General features: G+C 35.3%; 1 pseudogene; it reads right to left on the bottom strand.

Annotated features, from left to right (window-relative positions):
• Positions 1-3,608: 3,608 nt before the first annotated feature.
• Positions 3,609-26,405, bottom strand: LOC112657902 (14-3-3 protein zeta/delta-like; annotated as a pseudogene).
• Between the last annotated feature and the right edge of the window lie 24 nt (positions 26,406-26,429).

A 26,429-nucleotide genomic window follows, 5' to 3' on the forward strand; every position in this document is an offset into this window, starting at 1 on the left:
ACATGCATGTTTTTTAATTTTTTTAATTTTTTTATAATAAAATTATTTTTTATTGGTGTTCAATTTGCCAACATACAGAATAACACCCAGTGCTCATCCTGTCAAGTGCCCCCCTCAGTGCCCGTCACCCATTCACTCCCACCCCCTTCCCTCCTCCCCTTCCATCACCCCTAGTTCGTTTCCCAGAGTTAGGAGTCTTTATGTTCTGTCTCCCTTTCTGATATTTCCTACTCATTTCTTCTCCCTTCCCTTCTATTCCCTTTCACTATTATTTATATTCCCCAAATGAATGAGAACATATAATGTTTGCCCTTCTCCGATTGACTTACTTCACTCAGCATAATACCCTCCAGTTCCATCCACGTTGAAGCAAATGGTGGGTATTTGTCGTTTCTAATGGCTGAGGAATATTCCATTGTATACATGGAATACATGTATACATTGTATTCCATTGTATTCCATTGTATACATTGTATACATAAACCACATCTTCTTTATCCATTCATCTTGGCTATTGTGGCCATTGCTACTACAAACATCGGGGTGCAGGTTTCCCTGCGTTTCATTGCATCTGTATCTTTGGGGTAAATCCCCAGCAGTGCAATTGCTGGGTCGTAGGGCAGGTCTATTTTTAACTCTTTGAGGAACCTCCACACTGTTTTCCAGAGTGGCTGCACCAGTTCACATTCCCACCAACAGTGTAAGAGGGTTCCCTTTTCTCCGCATCCTCTCCAACATTTGTGGTTTCCTGCCTTGTTAATTTTCCCCATTCTCACTGGTGTGAGGTGGTATCTCATTGTGGTTTTGATTTGTATTTCCCTGATGCAGAGCATTTTCTCATGTGCGTGTTGGCCATGTCTATGTCTTCCTCTGTGAGATTTCTGTTCAAGTACATGCATGTTTAACAAGTTTCTTAAATACCAAAAAAGCAAAAAACCTTAAAAGTGTTAAGCATTCGTTCATTTACTGTTTTTGCTTTTGTTACTTCTCTATTTGATATATATAAAGTAATGGATATTACTTTATAAAAAGCAATTCACTTTAACTGCATCTTTACTTTTAAGTCTTTGTTTACTTTGCTTAAAATATTTAAGCAAAAATAAAATGAGTATAACAAAAAAAATGAAAATAAACAATAGGTAATTTTACAAATAATGCAATGTGAAAAACATGACACCAAAAGCAAAGGCAACAAAAGCAGAAATAAACAAATGGAACTGAATAAAACCAAACAGCCCCTCTGCAGCAAAGCAAACTATAAATAAAATGAAAAAAACAATCTATCAAATGGGAGAAAACACTTGCAAATCATATAAATGATAAGGGTTAATATCCAAAACATATAAAGAACCCTTATAACTCAATAGCAAAAAAAAAAAAAAAAAAATAGGCTGAGGGTCTGAATAGACATTATTCTAGAGATGGCCAACAGACACATGAAAAGATGCTCAACATCACTAATCATCAGAGAAATGTAAATGAAAACCAGAATGAGATATCACCTCATGTTTGTTAGAATGACTATATCAAAAGACGAAAAAATAACAAGTGTTGGGAACAAAAGGAACCCATGTGTACTGTTGGTGGAAATGTAAATTGTTGTAACCACTATGGGAAAAAGTATGGAGGTTTTTAAAAAAAAAACAAACAAAAATGAACCATATGATGCAGAAATTAAACCTTGGGTATTTGTCTAAAGGAAATGAAAATACTAACCTGAAAAGCTTATGAACCTCTGTGTTTGTTGTAGCATTATTTACAATAGCCAAGACATAGAAGCAATCTAAGTGTCCATTGATAGATGAATGGCTAGAAATGTAATATATATATATATATGTATGTATGTATATTTATATATAGTATTATTAAGCCATAAAAAAGAATAAAATCTTGCCATTTGTGACAACATGGATGAACCTTAAAGGCATTATGCTATGTGAAATAAGTCAGACAAAGAAAGACAAATACCATATGATCTCACTTATATGTAGAATCTAAAAGCAAAAAAACAAACTCATAGATAGATTGTTGGTTGTCAGAGGCAGGCAATAAGGGATGGATGAAATGGGTAAGGGAGGGGTCAAAATGTATAAACTCCCTCCCATTTATAAAATAAGTAAGTAATGGAATGGAATGTACAGCATGGTGACTATCATTGTTAGTACTGTATTGTATATTTGGGGCACCTGGGTGGCTCAGTCAGTTAAGCATCTGTCTTCTGCTCAGGTTACAATCTGAAGGTCCTGTAATGGAGCCCCACATTGGACTCCCTACTCAGGAGGGAGCCTGCTTCTCCCCCTCTTTCTCCCTCTGCTCCTGCCCCACCCCATTCATGCTCTCATTCTCTCTCACTCTCAAATAAATAAAATTGTTTTTTAAAATATTGTATTCTATATTTGAAAGTTGCTAAAAGTAAATCTTTAAAATTTTCATCACAAGAAAAAAAATTTATAACTATATATGGTAGTGAATGATCAACCTATTTTTGTAATCATTTAATTGTATTATATTATATTCCTGAAACTAATATATGTCAATTATATATCAAGTAAAAATAAAAAATCTAGTGAACAATAGCCAAACAAAATGATAAAATATCTAGGAAAAGTAATAAAAATTAAGAGACCTATATGAAAAAAATGGCAAAACCTTATTAAAGAAAGATGAAATATCTTGATAAAACAAAAGCAGAATCAATGGAGAAAGGAATCGAGTCTAAATGTGAAAAAAGGAAATGAAAATAGATACATTTCTGTATGTTAACTGGCTCTATTTTCCTAATATTAAACCCAAAATCAATATGGGGAAAAATAGAAATTCAAATAGAAGTGACATATCCATGTCACAAATTGTAAACAAGAAACTTCTTATATGGATAACAAATGGTCCACTGTGTAAATTTCAGAATAAGATAGACTAAAGCTGGAAGTCTGGTTAATTATCCCCTCCTCTCTCACTTTGTCTTCTTAAGGATCCTATGTCCACATGCCAAGCTGCTTCTCAGTCTTTGCATTATTAGCAAGTTGCCTTTGTATGACTCTCTATTAATATATTGAATTTATCAATGGCTTCCTCAAAAGCTGCCTTAGCAGTTTAAGTGTCTATCTATAGGTATATGGATAAAGAAAATGTAGTGTATACATGCATACACAAATACAAAGTACAGGAATACTATTCACCCATAAAAAAGAAAAATCTTGCCATTTGTGACAACATGGATAGATCCTAAGAAAGAAAAATACTGTATGATCTCATTTGTATGTGAAATCTAAAATAACCAAACTCCTAGAAATAGAGCCAGATTTGTGGTTGCCAGAGTTTGAGGGGGTGGCATGGGAGAATTGAGTACCGGCGATCAAGTCTACAGACTTCCAATCATAAGATAAATAAGTTCTGGGGGTGTAATGTACAATATAATGACTATAATTAATAACATCATATATTTGAAAGTGCTAAGAGAATAAATCTTAAAATTTCTTATCACAAGGGAAAAAAATGTAACTATGTGAGATGTTACCTAAATTTATTGTGATAATCAATTTGCAATATATAAATATATTAAATTATTATGCTACAAACCTTACATTTACACAATATTATGTGCCAGTTATATTTCAATTAAACAGGAAAGGAAGTTGTCTTTGCAAAAGAGCAGTCTTTGTCCAGGAAGTTCAGAATTGCACAATAAAACACAGAGAAATGACAGCCAGACCTAACACCATAGGATGTTTTCGTTTCATTTCCTTTTACTGATTTAAACAACTTCTTGGTATGCCTGTTATGATGGATTCATAGTCTCTTTCTGGTCCCCACCAGCAGCAACCTGGCCAAGTATCAGTAGTAGTCTTCTTACATTTTCAAGCAGAAGACTTTGCTCTGTGCTTGTGAAGCAAGTTTCCCAAAGAGACAGTACACCGTTGCAGACACCTCTGAGATCACTTTCTGTATTCTCAAGCCATCTGCTGTTTCTCTCAGCACTTCACATCATTAGCTCACTCCCTGAGATAAACCTCCAAGATGACCTACAGGCTCCTATGACATTTTTATAAGCAACTGAGAGATGATTCCTCTCCTTGTTGGATAATACAGCTCCTTGCTCAGTTACAGACTTCATGCAGGCTGCTATGTTAATGTAGTACTCAGCTTACTTGGCCAGTTTGGCCTTCTGCACCAGTATACTTTACTGGATGTTCTGTGTCAGAAGTGGTTGGCAGTGGGTAGAAAAGTGTTTTGTGGTCTCTGAGCCATGGTAGTAGCAAGGCTGATATCTGGATCTGCTCAGAGGTACAGTTTACTTTTTCAATTTGTGGCAAAGTGTATAAGAAAGTACTATGAAATAAATATTACTTGTATTACTTCCTCATCCCTAAATTCATTACACCAGCTTCTTTTACCTTGTGAAAGTTCTAAACCAAGCCTATGAACCCCTGCAGAAATTTCAGTTCAGAAAATACTGAATGTTTACCCTGTCGCCAATCTCTTCAATAAAGTTTTCTCCAGTCTTTTGCAGAGTTTGGGAGCAAGTCTCACTTATTCAGGTGCTTGGGTGGGTTTCACCACCTTGGGTCTCCCTGAATTCTTCTAAATATTATTAGCACAAATACTGTATTTGAATAGAAGACAGTTTCTTCTCCAACAATATTATCCTTTTAAAACATACTTGGTATTTCCATAGTAATTATCAAGTTGGATATAATACAAAGAAGTTTGTATATAATCAGGATTACATATAATTAACTACATCTCTTAATTATTAAATTGACCTAATTAATACAAATATTTCAAAAAATGTGTTTTCCCTTAAAAGTAACATGTAATATGGTTTACTACCCTGTGTTAAAGGAACTGGCAAAAATTTAAGTTGCTATTATCAGAATACATAATTTCAACAGAATAATTTAGCAAAATGGCATAAATGGAGATTTATTAACATAATTTATAATTTTATACATTTAAAATATGCAAAAAAATTACCTAACTTTTAAAATCCATTTATAATAAAGCTAACTATTCTGAACAACTAAAGTCAGATATATAGAAGGCACAAAAAAATTAAAGACCATTTAGCTATCTAAAAAATTATCATCATAAAACCAAATCATCATAAATCCCAATAATGAGCCTTAAGTAGAACCATTAAATTGCATTTGCTGCAGTATTCTTAGAATATTGCTGCAGGTCCTTAGAATAAGTAAAATTACATGCATTTTCATATAGAAAGATGCCATACACCCATCCTCTGAGTTATTGTCTATTATGATGATAGATTTATGTTAATCTTTCCATCCTCTTTTGTTTTGTATAAATCTACATTTGTAAAAGAGTAAAGGTTAAATGTGTAGACTTCTGGATAATAGTACCAGCAATCTGTTTCCCAAGATGGTCTTAGGCCTTAAAGTAACCCTTGGTTTGACTAAATTTCAGACAAGTTTCTTTCACAATACTGGCCCCTGACTTCACTTTTCTTAGAGCATGTACTTTAGAAATCTTTCAACTGTAAATTTTTTTCTCTTTAAAATGTAAATCTTCTCCAGCCCCTTGCCCATTTTACTTCCCAGGAATATCTTTCTCAAGGACTTGGAAGTCATCCCTTGAAAGTGTGATCATCAAGGAAGACACTGTTCCTATTTCCCTGTCTTAATTAATAAGTACCAATTAGCAAAGACAAATGGTCTAATCACATTGACTGCCACTCCCCTTAAAGTCTTTCAGTACTTTCTCATTAGCTCACTCTAATGCTTAAGAAATCCTCCTACCTTTCATTAAGAGTTCAATCTCTCTACCCTACTATAATAGCCTTGATTGCCTATTTAATTCTGTCCAGTTCAATCTTTGACACTGTATATGGAATTTCTCACTTTATCCAAGAAATGTACTTATTAATAGCCAACTATTTGCAAAGCACTGTCTTAGGCACTACCAAAATGAACGTTCCTCCTTAAAGATTAAATGTGAATGTAAGTGTACAGTGTCTTAATCAAAATTGTCATTTAGCCAAGTTTATCTTCAGAGTTATTTAGGTTCTTTTTTATTATTATTACCTTCTCTAATTAAGGGGAATGTGCTCTTCCCCACCTCCAGGTACTTCAGAAAAATACATGGAATTGTGAAATGAGAAAAAGTCCAAATCCTCCAGTCAAACTTATATATGAACAAACCAAGAATAGAAGAAAACTTCAATTTGATAAAGAACATCTATAAAATCCTACTGTTAACATAATACATCATGATGAAAGACTTAATTTCTTAATTTCTTCTATGAACAAAGCAAATCAAAGATGTCTATTATTTTCAACTTGTATTAGAGCTAGTATGTAAGTTTATCAGGTTTGCAAGAATAAGAGCAACACATAAAATTAATTGCATTTGATATACTAGCAATGAATATTCATAAATTGAAACAAAAAGATGGGCCATTTAAAAAAATAGTGCCACTTATAGCATAAAGGTATTAGATACTTAGAGATAAATATGACAATGTGTAAAATATGTGCATTAAAACCATAAAATGTTACCAAGAGATACTAAGGAAAACCTAAATAAATGGAGAAATATACCATGTTCATGGACCAGAATCATCAGTACTGTTGTGATGTCGATTTTCACCAAATTGATCAATAGATTCAAAAAAATCACATTCAAAAGCCTAGAAGAAGATTTGTGTTCAGTAGATACTAATGAGGCATTTTTAAAATTCAGATGAGAAGTCTATGGAACTAAATGTAGCCAAAAATTTAAAGAACCTTAACAAAGAAAAAAATATTGACCGTTGCTTTGTCCTGTTATCTCATGTGGGACATATTCCTCTGTCTCCTCATTTTATCTGACTCTCTGTGTTTGTTTCTATGTATTAGAGTAGTCAGCTACATCTCCTGATTTTGAAAGTAGCAGCCTTATGAAGAAGAGGTTGTGTGATACCCTGTAGCACAATGCCAGTTGTTCACTAGAACTAGGCACTTTAGGAATATATCCTATGTGGATTGTGTGTGCCCTATACTGTTGTGGCTGAGCCACATTTGCCTTCAGTCTAGTCAGATGTAACATCCCACTTTTCCTGTTGTGGGCACACTGCAAAGGGTTTGGCCCCTGTGCTATTAAGTGACCATTCTGGGGCAGCTTCCAGGTTATAATTGGGCCATGTTAGTTATTATACCAGATATCTGCCAACAGCCTATCTGCCAGGACTACAGTCACACTGAACTGTATGGTGCTCTCCCTGTGTTGCACTCTGAAAGGCTTTTGTTGGTGGGCAGGCTGGCAATCAGACCAGACACATTATCCTAGGCCATCTGCCAGAACTGCAGGTACACTGTTGGGCAGGGCATCCTCTGTGCCAGCTATAAAGTTTGACTGGTGGGGCTGTGGATATACTGGTATGTATAGTTATCTTTCCCTGTCCTCAGGGCAAGGGTCACTTTGGAGCGGCATCCATCCCTGCTGGAGTACCTTGCAGGCTGTCAAGACAGGAGCCACAACCAAAGAGCTAAAGGAAATAGAGATAAGCAATATAACTAGTAAAGAATTCTAAGTAATAAAGATAAAGGGCCTGAGAAAAGAGTGGAGGATCTCAATGAGACTTTCAACAAAGAGATAGAAAATATAAAAAAGATCCAATCAGAAATGAAGAACCCAGTAACTGAAATGAAAAACACTAGAGAGAATCAATAGAAGATTAGAGGAGGCAAAGGAATAAATTAGCATTGTGGAAGACAGGGTAATGGAAAGCTATCTAACTGAACAGCAAGTAGAAAAAAACATGATAAAAAAAATGAGACTAGATTAAGGGAACTTGACATCATCCAGCTTAATAGCATTTTCATTGTAGGGATCCCAGAAGAGAGGAGAAAGGAGCAGAAAAAATTCTTTGAAGAAATAAGAGCTGAAAACATCTCTAATCTGAGAAAACAAACAGACATACAAATCCAGGAGGAACAGAGAAAAAAAAATGATCAAAGGAAGTCCATGCCCAGATACATAATAATTACAATGGAAAAAAACAAACAAACAAACACAGTGATAGACAATTTTAAAAGCACCAAAAAGAAAGAAAAAGGAAAGGAAATGGTGGGGAGGGAAGGGTAGGAAAACAGTTACATACAAGGGAAACTCCATAAAGCTATCAATAGGTTTTTTAGCAGAAACTTTGCAGGCAGAAGAAAGTGGCATGGTATATTCAAGGTACTAAAAGGAAAAAAACCTTCAACTGAAAATACTCCTTCCGTAACATTTAGAACAGAAGGATAGATAAGGAGTTTCCCACACAAACACACGCTAAATGAGTTTGTCATCACTAAACCAGCCTTGGAAGAAACATTAAAGGGAATTCGTTGAGTGGAAAGAAAAGGCCATGTTCAGGAGTAGGGAAACTAGGAAAGGAAAAATTATCATAGGTAATTGCAAACATATGATACAATAGATTAATCACTTATAAAACCAGTACAAAGGTTAAAGCATAAAGCCGTAAAATCAATTTTATCTATAAAAATCGTCAAGGGATTCACAAAATAAAAAGACATAAAGAATAACATATACATTGTGATGGGGTAAAAATTTAGTGCTTTTATAATGGGTTCATACTTATAGACCCTCTATATACACATAAGATGCTATATATGAACCTAATGGTAATAACAATCCAAAAATTTACAATAGGTACAGACACAAAAAAGAGAAAGGAATCCAAACATAACACTAAAGAAAGCTATCAAACTACAAGGGAAGAGAGCTAGAGAAAAAGAATAGAACAGAGTAGAACTACAAAAACCACCATAAAACAAGTAATACAATGACAATAAGTATCTACTTATCAATAATTAAATCAAATGTAAAAGGACTAAATGCTCCAATAAAAAGACATAAAGTGACTGAATGGATAAAAAAGAAAGACCCAACTATATGCTGTCTATAGGAGACTCATTTCAGACCTAAAGACACAGGCAGATTGAAAGTGAAAAAGTGGAAAAACAATTACCATGTAAATGGAAGTAAAAAGAAAGTTGGGGAAATAATACTAAATCAGACAAAATAGACTTTAAAACAAAGACTGTAATAAGAGACAAAGAAGGATACTACATCATAATAAAGGTAACAATCCAACAAGAGAATATAATAACTGTAATTATTTATGCATCCAACACGGGAGAACCTAAATAGATCAAACAACTATTAACAGACATATAGGAAAAAATGAACAGTCACACCATATTAATAGAGGACTTTACCACCCTGCTTACAGCAATGGATGCATCATCCAGGCAGAAAAATCAACAAGGAAACAATTAGCTTTAAGTGATATGTTGAAGCAGATGGACCTAACAGATATATTCAGAACATCTTATCCAAAAACAGTGGAATGCATTTTTTTCAAATGCACATGGAACATTCTGCAGAAGAGACCACTTATTAGGCCATAAATCAAGTCTCAATAAATTCAAAAATATTAAAGTCATACCATGCATTTTTTTCTGACCATGACACTATGAAACTAGAACTCAATCACCAAAAAAAGTCTGGAAATAATGCAAATACATAGAAGTAAAATAACATGCTACTAAAAAATAAATGGGTCAACCAAGAAATCAAAAAGGAAACCAAAAAAATACATGGAGACAAATAAAAATGAAATCACAATATTTCAAAATCTTTGGGATGCAGCAAAGCTGTTCTAAGAGTGAAGATTATAGTAATTCAGGCTTACCTCAAGAAGCAAGAAAAATCTCAAATAAATAACATAACCTTACACTTAAAGGAGCTAGAAAAGGAAGAACAGATAACGACCCAAAATTCAGTAGAAGGAAAAAAAATAATAAAGATTAGAGCACAAATAAATGAAATAGAGACTTTGAAAAAACAGATTAATGATACCAGGAGCTGGTTCTTTGAAAAGATTGGCAAAATCGATAAACCTTTAGCCAGACTCATAAAAGATAAAGACAGAGAACCTGAATCAATAAGATCAGAAATGGAGGAGAAATAACAACTGATACCACAGAAATACAAAGAATTATAAGAGATTATTATGAAAAAAACTATATGTAAACAAACTAGACAACCTAAAAGAAATGGATAAATTCCTAGAAACATAACCATCCAAAACTGAATCAGGAAGAAACAGAAAATTTTAACAGACTAACTACTAGTAATGAAAATGAATCAGTAATAAAAACGTTCAGCAAACAAAAGCCCAGAATCAGATGACCTCACAGATGAATTCTACTAAACATTTATTTGTTTTTTTTATTTTTTAAAGATGTTATTTATTTATTCATGAGAGAGAGAGAGGAGAGAGAAAAGCAGAGAGCCTCATGTGGGACTTGATCCAACGACTCCAGGATCACACCCTGGGCCGATGGCGGCGCTAAACCGCTGCGCCACCCAGGGATCCCCTCTACCAAACATTTAAAGCAAATACCTATTCTTCTGAAACTACTCCAAAAATTAAAGAGGAAGGAAAGCTACTAAATTCTTTCTATCAGGCAATATTCCCTTCATACCAAAACCAGATATACTATCAAAAAAGAGAATTATAGACCAATATCTCTGATGAACATAAATGCGAAAATCAGAGGAGGAGGGGCAAGATGGCAGAAGAGCAGGGTCCCCAGGTCACCTGTCCCCACCAAATTACCTGGATAACCTTCAAATCATCCCGAAAATCTACGAATTCAGCCTGAGATTTAAAGAGAGACCAGCTGGAACGCTACAGTGAGAAGAGTTCGCGCTTCTTCAAGGTAGGAAGACGGGGAAAAAGAAATAAAGGAACAAAGGCCTCCAAGGGGGAGGGGCCCGCGAGGAGCCGGGCTGAGGCCGGGGCGAGTGTCCCCAGGACAGGAGAGCCCCGTCCCGGAGGAGCAGGAGCTGCACCGACCTTCCCGGGCGGAAAGGGGCTCGCGGGGAGGTGGAGCAGGACCCCAGGAGGGCGGGGATGCCCTCGGGCTCCCGGGGACACTAACAGACACCTGCGACCCGGGAGAGTGCGCGGAGCTCCCTAAGGGCTGCAGCGCGCACGGCGGGACCCGGAGCAGCTCGGGGGGCTCGGGGGCGGCTCCTCGGAGGGGGCTGCGGGGCGGGAGCGCGAATCCAACAGCGCAGGCCCCGGAGCACAGGGCGCCGGGACACAGCCCAGGATTCGGCCTCCCCCCGGATCAGGGAAAGGCCGGGAGGGCCCAGGACAGCAAGGACGCTCCTGCCCCGAGCTGAGCAGATCTGAGCAGACCGAGAGCTCCCTAGTCACTGCGGGAGCTGACTCCAGGGCTCCAGAGCTGCCACCGCCACTGGGGCTGTTGCTCCTGGGGCCTCACGGGGTAAACAACCCCCACTGAGCCCTGCACCAGGCAGGGGGCTGAGCAGCTCCCCCAAGTGCTCACACCTGAAAATCAGCACAACAGGCCCCTCCCCCAGAAGACCAGCTAGACTGACAAGGTCCAGGGGAAGTCAAGGGAATTAAAGTATACAGAATCAGGAGATACTCCCCCATGTTTTTTTTCCTCTTTTTTTTTTTCTTTTTGATTTCTGATGCTTCCCCCATCCTTTTTTTTTTTCACCTTTCTTTCTTTTTCTTTCTTTTTCTTCTCTTTTTTCCTTTTTTCTTCCTTTTTTCTTTTTTCTTTTTCTCTTTTCTTTCCTTCTTTCTCTCCTCTCTTTTTCTCTTTTTCCCAATACAACTTGTTTTTGGCAACTCTGCACTGAGCAAAACGACTAGAAGGAAAACCTCACCTCAAAAGAAAGAATCAGAAACAGTCCTCTCTCCCACAGAGTTACAAAATCTGGATTACAATTCAATGTCAGAAAGCCAATTCAGAAGCACTATTATACAGCTACTGGTGGCTCTAGAAAAAAGCATAAAGGACTCAAGAGACTTCATGACTGCAGAATTTAGATCCAATCAGGCAGAAATTAAAAATCAATTGAATGAGATGCAATCCAAACCAGAAGTCCTAACGACGAGGGTTAACGAGGTGGAAGAACGAGTGAGTGACATAGAAGACAAGTTGATAGCAAAGAGGGAAACTGAGGAAAAAAGAGACAAACAATTAAAAGACCATGAAGATAGATTAAGGGAAATAAACGACAGCCTGAAGAAGAAAAACCTACGTTTAATTGGGGTTCCCGAGGGCGTGGAAAGGGACAGAGGGCAAGAATATGTATTTGAAAAATCATAGCTGAAAACTTTCCTAATCTGGGAAGGGAAACAGGCATTCAGATCCAGGAAATAGAGAGATCCCCCCTAAAATCAATAAAAACCATTCAACACCTCGACATTTAATAGTGAAGCTTGCAAATTCCAAAGATAAAGAGAAGATCCTTAAAGCAGCAAGAGAAAAGAAATCCCTGACTTTTATGGGGAGGAGTATTAGGGTAACAGCAGACCTCTCCACGGAGACCTGGCAGGCCAGAAAGGGTTAGCAGGATGTATTCAGGGTCCTAAATGAGAAGAACATGCAACCAAGAATACTTTATCCAGCAAGGCTCTCATTCAAAATGGAAGGAGAGATAAAGAGCTTCCAAGACTGGCAGGAACTGAAAGAATATGTGACCTCCAAACCAGCTCTGCAAGAAATTTTAAGGGGGACTCTTAAAATTCCCCTTTAAGAAGAAGTTCAGTGGAACAATCCACAAAAACAAGGACTGAATAGATATCATGATGACATTAAATTCATACCTTTCAATAGTAACTCTGAACGTGAATGGGCTTAATGACCCCATCAAAAGGCACAGGGGTTCAGACTGGATAAAAAAGCAGGACCCATCTATTTGCTGTCTACAAGAGACTCATTTTAGACAGAAGGACACCTACAGCCTGAAAATAAAAGGTTGGAGAACCATTTACCATTCGAATGGTCCTCAAAAGAAAGCAGGGGTAGCCATCCTTATATCAGATAAACTAAAATTTATCCCGAAGACTGTAGTGAGAGACGAAGAGGGACACTATATCATACTTAAAGGATCTATCCAACAAGAGGACTTAATCCTCAATATATATGCCCCGAATGTGGGAGCTGCCAAATATATCAATTAATAACCAAAGTGAAGAAATACTTAGATAATAATACTCTTATACTTGGTGACTTCAATCTAGCTCTTTCTATACTTGATAGGTCTTCTAAGCACAACATCTCCAAAGAAAGGAGAGCTGTAAATGATAACACTGGACCAGATGGATTTCACAGATATCTACAGAACATTACATCCAAACTCAACTGATACACAGTAACTTCTTGCAAGATACATCCCCGAAGGCAAAAGAAACAAAAGCAAAAATGAACTATTGGGACTTCATCAAGATAAGAAGCTTTTGCACAGCAAAGGATACAGTCAACAAAACTAAAAGACAACCTACAGAATGGGAGAAGATATTTGCAAATGACATATCAGATAAAGGGCTAGTTTCCAAGATCTATAAAGAACTTATTAAACTCAACACCAAAGAAACAAAGAATCCAATCATGAAATGGGCAAAAGACATGAAGAGACATCTCACAGAGGAAGACATAGACATGGCCAACAGGCACATGAGAAAATGCTCCACATCACTTGCCATCAGGGAAATACAAATCAAAACCACAGTGAGATACCACCTCACACCAGCGAGAATGGTGAAAATTAACAAGGCAGGAAACCACAAATGTTGGAGAGGATGCGGAGAAAAGGGAACCCTCTGACACTGTTGGTGGGAATGTGAACTGGTGCAGCCACTCTGGAAAACTGTGTGGAGGTTCCTCAAAGAGTTAAAAATAGACCTGCCCTACGACCCAGCAATTGCACTGTTGGGGATTTACCCCAAAGATACAGATACAATGAAACGCCAGGACACCTGCACCCCGATGTTTCTAGCAGCAATGGCCACAATAGCCAAACTGTGGAAGGAGCCTCGGGGTCCATCGAAAGATGAATGGATAAAGAAGATGTGGTCTATGTATACAATGGAATATTCCTCAGCCATTAGAAACGACAAATACCCACCACTTGCTTCGACGTAGATGGAACTGGAGGGTATTATGCTGAGTGAAATAAGTCAATCGGAGAAGGACAAACATTATATGTTCTCATTCATTTGGGGAATATAAATAATAGTGAATGGGAATAGAAGGGAAGGGAGAAGAAGTGTGTGGGAAATATCAGAAAGGGAGACAGAACAAAAAGACTCCTAACTCTGGGAAATGAACTAGGGGTGGTGGAAGGGGAGGGGGGCAGGAGGTGGGGGTGAATGGGTGGCGGGCACTGAGGGGGGCACTTGGCAGCATAAGCACTGGGTGTTATTCTGTATGTTGGTAAATTGAACACCAATAAAAAATAAATTTATTTAAAAAAAAACAGGAAATTATTCAGACAACAGATGAGAGGTGCAAGGAGATTGAAAGTTAGCTTGCCAGCAAGAATATACCTTTTATGTACAATTATATGGTTAAAAAGATGTACTTCACTGGAGCGAAACACTATAGACTACTTTTTCAAGAGCATTTTTATGTGGTGTTTTTATAGATATTTGTTTTAGCATCTTATGCCCTAGTTTTTGCCTTATTTTGTTGTGTATTTGTATAGAGAGGTATAAATTTAGAGCACTGGGTGGACATATTTGTGTATATTAATTTTAATTAAACAAAGCAGATTGAATGAAAAAAACATAAATGCGAAAATCAATAGCAAGATACAAGCAAACTGAATACAAAAAAAATACATTAAAAATATATTCACCATGATCAATAGGATATATTCCTGGGATGCAAAGGTGGTTCCATATTCACAAATCAATCAACATGACACACCACATTAATAAGACAAAGTTCTAAACTACATGACTATCTCAACTGATGCAGAAAAGCCATTTGACAAAGTACAACATCCTTTCATGATAAAAACTCTCAACAAAGTACGTTTAGAGAGAATATACCTCCACATAATATGTTCCATAAGTGAAAAACCCACAGCAAACAGCATTCTCAATGGTGAAAACCTGAGAACTTTTACTCTAAGATGAAGAACATGACAAGGATGTCCAATGACACTACTTTTATTCAACTTAGTACTGAAATTTCTAGCCACAGCAATCAGACAATAAAGAGAAATAAAAATCATCCAGATTGGTAAAGAAGAAGTAGTTTCACTATTTGTAGATGATATAATACTACATATAGAAAAAATATACAATGGGGATCCCTGGGTGGCGCAGCGGTTCGGCGCCTGCCTTTGGCCCAGGGCGCGATCCTGGAGACCCGGGATCGAATCCCACATCGGGCTCCCGGTGCATGGAGCCTGCTTCTCCCTCTGCCTGTATCTCTGCCTCTCTCTCTCTCTCTCTGATGACTATCATAAATAAATAAAAATTAAAAAAAAAAAAAGAAAAAATATACAATGATACTAGGAAATTCTTCAATTCTGAGAGAGAAAACATAATATCTGGGAAGGGGAAGAGGGGAAAATGGGGAATGGAAGGATGACCTCAGGGATAAATGCAGAAATAATATTTTTCAAATAATGACAATATAATTTAATAGATCTTTATCCTCTGTAAATTCCATTACTAACATAATTAAATGTCAAATTGCCTGTGGAAAAGTTCTGTGATGCTATTAAAATAAAAAAAAAACACGGTCCTACTCATGATTCATATTCTCTGGAGAAATATAGAATTTGAAAAACATGAGATTTTAAAAAATTATAACATATTGCCAGATTCTTGATGAGAATACATCCATGTTTTACCTGAAAAATTTTTTATAAAGTAAAATGTGCCTTAAAATAAATAATATCCCAAATAAATTATATTATACTCATGATTCAGATTATATTATATTATATTATATTATATTATATTATATTATATTGATGTATGCCTAATCCCAATTTAGGAGTATATATCGAAACCATCTATCCAAGAGAAAGAAAATTTATTTATTCCCAAATAGCCTTTGGAGTTGGTAATTTATTTCATTCAAATATATTGTGAGGACATATCACTCAGTTCTAGATAGATGCAGTGACACCATCCCAAATTCTTTTTAGAAAATGCATATCAATCTTTAACAAACATAGGCCCATCCCGCATCAAATATAACATATGATTTCACACTCTACCAAGCAGTTAGTAGCACCCTCATCTCTGCACCCACTGGCACTTTGAACATATATTTCACAACTGCTTGTTTGACTATATAGCTTATGTTTTTGTTTTTAAGTAGTGAAAAATAACTCTCCCCAGCTACATTACAACTTCTTCAAGGGTAGGTATTTTCATCTTTATCCTTCAGTTCTGGAATGCTATCAGGCCTATTTTTAGGAACTCACTAATAATTTACTGAGATCATGAATGAGCTAAAGAATAAACAAAATAATAAATAGATTTAATACAAATGGATAAATACTATAGCTTCACAGAAATCAAATATTCATATCTCTTTCATGTAAGCACATTGTGTTCTCAGTTCTGTCTATATTTATTCAGCTATCTCAGAGATACATGTTATTGGTTTATATCAACAGTTCATTTCTTTTTATGGCAGAGTATTATTTTATTGAGTGGATATACCATGGTTGGTTTATCCATTCACATGGTGAAGGATATCAGTTGTTTCCAATTTTGAGCAATCATGAATAAAGCTGCTGTAAATATTCACTATAGGTTTTTATGTACACACAAACATTTGTTTCCTTTGAGTAAACACCCAGGGGTAGAATTGCTGGATCATATGGTATATTTAACTTTACAACGAACTGCTCAATTGTTTTTCAAAGTAGTTTACCATTTTGCATTCCCATCAGCAATGAATGAGAGTTACAATTGTTCCACATCCTCACCAGGTTTGTCGGGTTTTGTTATTTTATTCTGTCTTATTTTATCTTAATCATTCTAATATGTGTGTAATGGTACCTAACTATGATTTTAATTTTCATTTCCCTAATGACAAATTATGTTGAGCATCTTTTCAAATGCAATTTGCCATCCTTATATCTTCTTTGGTGAAGACCTATTCAAATATTGTGCCCACTTTTTAAACGGATGTTTTGTTTTCTCATTTTTGAGTTTTGAGTGTTTTCTTACATGTTCTGTGAATACTTACAAATTGTAAATTATAACAGGCATTAAATCTCCATCCAGGATGTTATCAATAAACTCATAGATAGGTTAGGTGGCTTGCTCAGAATATAGTAGCAAATCTGTTGTTGCAGTAAATAAAATCTATGTTTTATCTAGCGATGTTTGTTTGTTTCTACCTCATCTCGCTCTGCGGGGAACATAAATTTTATCAGTGTCGACCAAAACTTGAAATGTACACACCCATTGACCTAATAAATGCCTTTTCTTTAAAAATTGGGCATAGCTATATATAAAGAACTAAGCATAGAGACATGCCTCTCAACACTGATAACAAATGCTAAAAATTGGAAACTACCTAAAATTTCAAAAATGGTGGATTGGGTGAATTAACTATGGTACAGGCATATCAAGGAATACCATGGATCTATTAAACATGATGTATCTGAACTGATATTATTGACTTGGGATGATGTTCGGATTGATGTTCTAAACTTATTTGATAATAATTATTAGCAAAATTGTATGCACAGTTTGATTTTAAATAAAAATTACATATGAATCTGTAAGAAAATAAGTAAATATTCACTTAGAGTCTTCCATTTGCCAGAAACTGTGCTATGCACAGAAAATACAGAGATAAGCAACTGTGTTCTCAGAAAAAAAAAAGAAAAAACATAAAAATGCATTAGACCTTATGGGTAGAAAATAAAGTGGCAATTTGAGGGATAAAAAGAAAATCATTATCATGCAAAATATGGCTCTGAAAAGTCTCAAATAAATCAATTTACATTCATCCTCAGAGGCACCTGGAGAGCAAGGTAATGAAGGACAAATTATACTACAGTGATTGAATGTGTGTGTGGAGGAGGTTGCAGCTGGTTTTGGCATCACTCACAAAGACAAGGGTTCAAATCCTAGTTATGTCAGTTTCTGCCTATGCAAATTGGGGCAAAATACTTAACCACAGCTATAAAATGAAGATACTATGATTACTGTGTGAATTAATAAAATATTCCAAGTCAGGCAGTATAATGGCTCCCACATCATAGGTACAAAATAAAGGTTAGCCATTATCATTATTATTATTGCCTGTATCCAAGTGAATAAAAAGTAGTGATTTTCAGCCAGGCATACCAATAGAAATTATAGAAAAGTTAGTAAGAACTAAATAGCAGTATCAATAATTTGTCTGCCTCTAAAGTGGATTTTGACTTCTAGGCATTTAATTTTTAAAATGTGTATTTCTTTATATTATTTATCATTAATTAAAAGTGAGTATTTTGTGGGGAAAATAGGAGTGGGGAGATCATTTGAGATTTTTAAAAAATATTTAATTTATTTATTCATGAGAGAGAGAGAGAGAGGCAGAGACACAGGCAGAGGGAGAAGCAGGCTCCATGCAGGAAGCCCGACGTGGGACTCGATCCCGGGACTCCAGGATCACGCCCTGGGCCAAAGGCAGGCACGAAACCACCGAGCCACCCAGGCATCCCTCATTTGAGATTTTATTCATTAATATTATTTATTTCTGTGAGTAGAATGAGGCAAAATTTAGCTATTGAAGAAATATGCTTGAATATCAGAGCAGTAATATTGGCATCTTTGAAAATATTTCGTTTCCAAATAATAGGAAAGTTGCAAAGTGCTTAAAATTCTATGGAATCTAATAGCAATAATTAAGGGGTCAGTAATGACCACAATTGCATATGGATAATACTAGAAAATGAGTCATTCACCCTAATCCTTAATGATACTGGAAAGAAAAGGTTATGTATTGGCAAATTTGTTAGCATTTTCGTCACATTTCAAATCTGTTCATGAAAGATAAGTGCAGCTGCTACAGAGAGAATTAAAAGATAAGAGCAGTCTTGGGCTCTATAAAACTTAAGATAAAGATGTTATCTCTGAGGTCTCCACTCAGTGCATCTGTACTAAGCCTCTGCAATTAGCATTGGCAGTTGATTTTACAGAAAGGAGCTATTGAAAAGATGCAGTATCAAGTAAGAGAATGCTTTAGACAAAATAAGACAGAAAATAATAAAGCAAACAAGGGGGAATAATAACAGGGATTCATAGAGCATGCTTTGATTGCAAACTGGTCACCTAAGAGTTGTTTTTGCACTGCTCATTATGTTGCCATTTGCTAAACTCTTTAGACTTGGAAAAGATAAATATCCACAAGACAAAGAAATTCTTCAAATATCTTGCTGAAATTATTGGATTATATGATACAGGGCAACTATAAAAATGTTTTTATTATTTCCCCTTTTATACTCTAGCTGTATTTTTAGGTCAGAAGAAAAAGGAGAATGGTTAATGCCACATTGGAGAGACAGTTTCAAAGATCCATCCTCTGTGGTCTTCCAATCCCAGTCTCTGTCTCTAATTCAGAAAAAAACAAGGCTATTTGTTTCATTCCGCAACTTCATAGCTCTCCTCGACAAGCTAATAGATTGTAAAGTCAGTCTTCAGTACATTAGACAAAGAATACAGTTGTAGATCTTGTTTATGAGAATCTTAATAACTACACGTGAATTGGCTATCCTTAAAGACTTTTCTCCTTTTAAATCTCTTTGCATTTAGTTTCTTCAAACTAAGTTAAAATTTCAAGGCTGTTTAACTATTAATTGCAAATCCCTTAAAGACAGAGGCTATTTATCTTTTCCTAGCCTCTGCACCAAACAGTGCCACCCACACAGTTGGTATTCAATACATGTGTAAGGAAAGGGACAAGAAGGAGGAAGGAAGAAAGGGAGAGGAAGAATTCCTGCTGTGAAATAACAACTAGCTAGAGCGCTGGCCTGAAAGCTGTACCTGTTTCTGCTTAAGGAATTTTAAAAGTTAAATTGAATTTTCTTCTTTAATTTGGCCATGAATATGAATTTGTTTTAAATTATATACAACTTCTCATAACTGAACCAGCATGTGCCTTCAGGAAATACTTAGTACTATGGTTTCAGTCTCTGTCCTTGCCATTACTCCTAACAATGTCATTTGTTGAAATCACCATTTCTCTCTTTTAAAAAATAAAATTATTCTCAAACCTTAATGAAACAAATAGAACAAAATTGAAATTTTTCAGTAATTTCAGAATGAATTAAAAAATTGAAAATTTTGGGATGCCTGGGTGGCTCAGCAGTTTAGTGCCTGCCTTCAGCTCAGGGCCTGATCCTGGAGTCCTGGGATCAAGTCCCACATCAGACTGGCTCCCTGCATGGAGCCTGCCTCTCCCTCTGCCTGTGTCTCTGCCTCTCTCTCTCTCTCTCTGTGTGTGTGTGTCTCATGAATAAAAAAAATAAGACTTTTTAAAAAAATTGATAATTTAATTGAAAAATGGTACATTTTCAACTACATAAAAATCTATAAAATTACACAGTGCATAGCTGATTTCAGGTAAGAATGCTAGTCCTCAGAAAAGTCTGTTTAGAGAATTATTTTTCTCTACTCTTGGTTTATGTTCATCTTAGTCTGATTTCTAGATTCAGCATCCCAGAAATAGCCTTTATTGAAATGTAAATAGTATTTTAAAAAATAAAAATATTTTGAACTTTCATTCATAGCCTGTATTTTTAGTACAACTAAGTTAATAAGACCTATGAGTACTTTCTTGCCTTTTCTCTTCCCATATCTCCTAAACCTAATCCTTTCATTACTGCAATGGCTAGTGAGAAAAGAGGAAGGAAGAGTTTTTCTTCTAAGTTTTCCTGCTTATATCTATTATCTCTGAGGTAAGAGCATCTAAGAATACAAACTTAAAGGAAATAATCCAATCTTCCCATGTTACTTAAGGCCAGCTCTTTACTTCATTGATTGCAAGCCTATAATTTAATAATTTAATTTAATTTGATTGCAAATCTGTTATCTCATATAAATAAGTAGAAACAGAATCCTAGATTGAAGTTGAAATCTAAAGAGGTTATTTTCTTTCCTATTTTTTGCTTAATATTCACATTTTCTAGATAAATATGTGAGTAGACAGATCGAGAATACACATAAAATTATGGTTTATATTCATATTTTCATAAATCTCTTACTTATGATCTGTATTTTAAAGTCCAGAGTCTAGTACTTTGTATTTCACAAAATCTGCCAAAAGAAGAACATTGCACCTTAATTTTCTTAACTGTCTGCTATCCATAACTAGCTGGAGGGAAACCTTCCACTGGCCATTTCCTACAGGGCTATGAAACCTTCTTTCCCACTATATGCAAAACAAGTCACCTGTTGTTTCTTTTTTTATTTCTAAGAATGGGTTATTTAACCTGAGTAATGTTTGCTGTTATTTTATTGAATCTGGCAGTATATCATCTTGGGTACTTGGGAATCCTTTTTGAGACCACTGACTAAATTAAAGGCAAGAAATCTACCATGTTAGTTTAAAATCTCTTTCTTCTAGTTCCCAACCACGTGTGAAATATACATTCTAATTCTGATATTTGGTGGGAAGTATAGATTCATTAAAACCAAAAATTATTGATTTTGTATATCTTTTAAAATCTAGGAAACAATAAAGAGAGGGGCTACAAAATGACAGCATGAAAGAGTCACTTTAAAATTTTCTTCCACTTAGGAAAGCTTCCAAATACATTCTACAAGGCAAGCATTACCCTGATACCAAAACCAGATAAAGACAGCACAAAGAAAAACAAAACAAAACTACAGGCCAATATCCTTGATGAATATAGATGCAAAAAGCCTTAAAAATGTTAGCAAACCACATATAGCAACACATTAAAAAAAAAAAAATCATTCACCATGATCAGGAAGGACTTCTTCCTGGGATGCAGGGATGGTTCAATATTTGCAAATCAATCAATGTCATATATGACATTAACAAAATGAATAAAAATCATATGATTATTTCAATAGATGCAGAAAAGTATCTGGCAAGATTCAACGTCCATTCATGATAGAAACTCTCAACAATAATAAAGGCATTATTATGAAAAACCCATAGCCAACATCATTCTCAATGGTGAAAAACTGAGAGCATTCCCTCTAAGGTCAGAAAGAAAACAAGGACATTCACACTTGCTATTTTTATTTAACATAATACTAGAAGTCCTAGGCACAACAGATAAAAAAAAAAAAAAAAAAAGAAGAAGCATCCATATTGGTAAAGAAGAAGTTAAACTGTCACTATTTGCAGACAACAGAATACTATATATCAAAAATCCTAAAGATTCTACCAAAAAACTACTAACATAAGTGCATTTAGTAAAGTGGCAGGATACAAAATTAATATCTAGAAATCAGTATTGTTACTATGCACTAACAATGAAATCACAAAACAAAAATCTAAAAAACACCACCATTCACAACTGTACCAAAAAGAATAAAACACCCAGAAATAAACTTAACCAAAGAGTTGAAAGATCTGTACTGCAAAACATTGATGAAAGAAATTGAAAATGACACAAATGGAAAGATATCCTGTGCTCATGGATTCAAAGAATTAATATTGTCAGATGTCCATGTTACCCAAAGCAATATATAGGATTCAGTGCAATCCCTATCAGAATACCAATAACATTCTTTGCAAAACTAGAACAATTAATCCTAAAATTTGTATGGAATCACAAAAGAACCTGAATAGTTGAGGCAATCCTGAGAGAGAACTAAAACCTGGAGGTATCACAATTCCAGATTTCAAGATATACTACAAAACTGTAATAATCAAAACACTGATACTGGCACAAAAATGGACATAAGATCAATGGAACAAGATAAAGACTCTAGAAATAAACTCACATGTATATAATCACATGACTAATCTATAGTCATAGATTAATTAACAGAGGGAAAAACACACAAGAAAAAAGAGTCTTTTCAACAAATGGTGCTGGGAAAACAGGACAATTACATGCAAAAGAATGAAATTGGACTACTTTCTTACACCATGCACAAAAGTAAACTCAAAATGGATTAAAGATCTGAAACCATAAAAATCCTGGAAGAGAACACAAACAATAATTTGTCTGACATCGGTAGTGGCAACATTCTTCTCTTGGTAGTACCTCAGCATGTACTCCCAAGCCTTTAGGACTATAAAAGCAGGTTTTATGGGAGATGGAGTTGCAGAGATCTACTCATCTTGAGGCCACTGAAGACAAATTTCTGCCTGTAAGCCCCCTTAATGTACCATTTCTTATGAAGCTGGACTTGTCTGCCTTTTTCTTTGGTCCTAAGGCTCTTTTGGCCTTTTGCATATACCTCCTTTTCACAAAATATCTGGATTGCTTTTTATTTACTTAAGAATATGATAAAATTCTTCCTTTCTCCAAATATAAAAAGGACTTTTTTTTTTTTTAAGATTTTATTTATTTATTCATGAGAGACACAGAGAGAAAGGCAGAGATATAGGCAGAAAGGAAGCAGGCTCCATGCAGGGCACCTGATGCAGGACTTGCTCCCAGGACCCTGGGATTATGACCTGAGCCAAAGGCAGACACTCAACCCCTGAGTGACCCAGGCATCCCTAAAAAGGACTATTTAAATGAAAAGCTCAAAAAGACACAATCATTTCCTCCAAAACTTCCATTATTATAATATTATTTCTAGTTTTTATGGAGTTCATGGAGAGCCCTGCTGTGTCTTTATAAAAAGAACTATCAATCCAGTATTTTCCTCCCTAAAATGAGGATATGGTACCATATGCTCTCTAAATTGTTAGTTCAGGTTATCTCTTGATTCTGGGTTTCTGCATAGCTGGTGGTTATCAAGAGACAAAAATGTCTAAATTCTTGACTGAACATTTTAATTTTCAAATTTCAAAATTTTCTATCATACAATTAGCTCAAATACATGAGAAAATAGAACAAAAGTGAAGGTTTAAAGTCAATATGCTTTGTATGGTTGTTTTCTGGGACAACTGACATTTTACTAAAGATAGGATCATCATTTTGGATTCAGAAGTCCTGGGTTAGAGTCCAATTTTCACACTAGCAATGTCAGCTCAGACAAGACAGAGTTATTACTAAAGCTTATTTACAGCTGAAAAAAACAGAGACACATTGAGATTAAGAGATTTAATGACACTTTTCCTAATTGAGAAACTCAAATAAATTAATTATGCTACTTGCAATATGATTTTTAACATTAACATAATTATGCTTTCTTTTACTTTTTATTGTTATTTATTATTACATTATATATTTCAAAATATAATGTTACCTGTAAATATTAATGTAAATAAAAAAATATTAGTGTAAATCTAAGAGATTATCATTTCTTAACTATTACCTCTACTAGGATAAGGTCAGAGCAAGGAACTTTGATTGGTTAATCAAGCATAAATAAAATTCTTAGTCCTGGCTTTAAATAAATATTTCTATGATTACTACATTATTTCAGCTTTGTGTAATGATGTGCAAGACCACATGCAAGGCCACAGGAGATGATACTAAGAAGACCCTGAATATCCTCTCATTTTAAAAGAATCATAAAAAGCAGACATTGACTTCAAATAAATATCCTATGGTTTCTAGGAAGTGATTCACATTCCAGTAAGTTCTGAGAAGAATTATGAGTATAAATTTACTATTACATTAAAATTTCTCTTAACTAAGTTCATTAAGATGTGAAGGCAATATTTCACTAGAAATTATTTTGAACATATTCTCAAATATACCTTTAAACACAAAGATTTTCTTCTCCCTGGATTCCTGCACCTTATTATCTTTTTCCTAGTATATGAACTATCTGTAAACCATCTCAGAAAATCTAGTTTAAAAGTTTCACTTCCTAGAAATAATAAAAAAAGGAAATAAGCAGCTGTTCAAATCTCCTGAGTTAATTTCTCAAAACTATTCCTTTGGTATGACACTTAAATCTTATCACAATATTCCCCCCAAACATTATACTTCCTGCAGTGAATAACATACATAAGAAATTCCAGTGCACACAGAGAAAGGCAGAAATGAAAAAATATCTTATTGATATGGAAGATGTATACTTTGGTAGTAGCATCACATGAGTTCATCATGAGCAATGAACATCTGCTTCCTTTCAATCCAATTGTCTTTTACAACTTCAAATGGCCATATGACAGTATTGCCATAGATAGGAAACGCAAGTGTTCAAGAAAAATTCTTCAATACTTCCTATAAAAGTACAGTCAAGAAATAATTTTTTAAAATGACATATGAAAAGTAGAAATATATATTAGGGACCAAGATTTAGATGTATACAAAAATATGATTTCTTATCATTAAAACTTTATTACCCAAGTATCTTGGTGGCTGATTTGGAAAACAGATAATTAGTGAAATAACTTTAAGGGGATGTAAAAATATCTAAACTTATTCTATTCACAAAAAGAAAATCTAATTAAGACAAGAGAGTTTACAATGTGTTTACTGAAAGGATTACCAAAGTCATGTCTTCTATTTCTGAATCAAATCTGGGGTTAGGGGATCCCTAGGTGGCTCAGAGGTTTAGTGTCTGCCTTTAGCCCAGGGTGTGATCCTGGAGTCCCTGGATCAAGTCCCTGGATCAAGTCCCTGAATCAAGTCCCTGGATTGAGTCCCTGGATGGAGTCTGGCATCAGGCTCCCTGCATGGAGCCTGCTTCTCCCTCTGCCTGTGTATCTGCCTCTCTCTCTCTCTCTCTCTCTCTCTCTCTGTGTATGTGTGTGTGTGTGTGTCTCTCATGAGTAAATAAATAAAATCTTTAAAAAAAATCTGGGGTTAATTTAAGGTACTGATTTGATAATCCTGCCTCTTAAAATCTGGCACAATTTACCTAAAGCAATGTTATAGTTTTCACTATCAATTTGAGGAGATTTTTTTACTTTATTGTAGAGCATTTTGGCAATCCCACAGATTAGAGAATATAAATTATTCCTTTTTTCTAATTCTAACAGAGCATGTTAAAGTCCAATCTTCCCATATTTTTCAGTCCATAATCTCACATTATAAATGATCCAGAGTAGTCACTTATCACCTAACACCTGCCATGTGTTACTATCTCTGTCCCTTGTTTCATGTGATTTCTCTTTGTCTGGAGTACTCCTAAACCCATTTTTTGATGTTAAAATTCTATTCTATCCTCCAATGCCATCTCAAGAATCCCTATGAGATGCAGCCTTCCTAGGTTTCTTCCCCTCTCCCAATCTTAATCTAATATGATTACTTTCTCCTGGGAACTGACACATCACTCTGAATTTTTCTAAGGCATTATTATAGTCATATGTCCCTGTTGTACATTTTCCTTAGATCTTTCTCTATTATATTCATTATGGATTCATTCTTCTATTCAACACGTACAACATTTAACAACCATCTTCTATATATAATCTATGTGCCATGATCTAACTCAATAAAATGAAAATGACATTATCCCACCCTCATGGAATTTACCTTGACGGCATTACCCACTCATTTTCTTTACCCTC

The sequence above is a fragment of the Canis lupus genome, chromosome 8 (genome assembly GCF_003254725.2).
Source record: "Canis lupus dingo isolate Sandy chromosome 8, ASM325472v2, whole genome shotgun sequence".
NCBI classification, from domain to species: domain Eukaryota; kingdom Metazoa; phylum Chordata; class Mammalia; order Carnivora; family Canidae; genus Canis; species Canis lupus.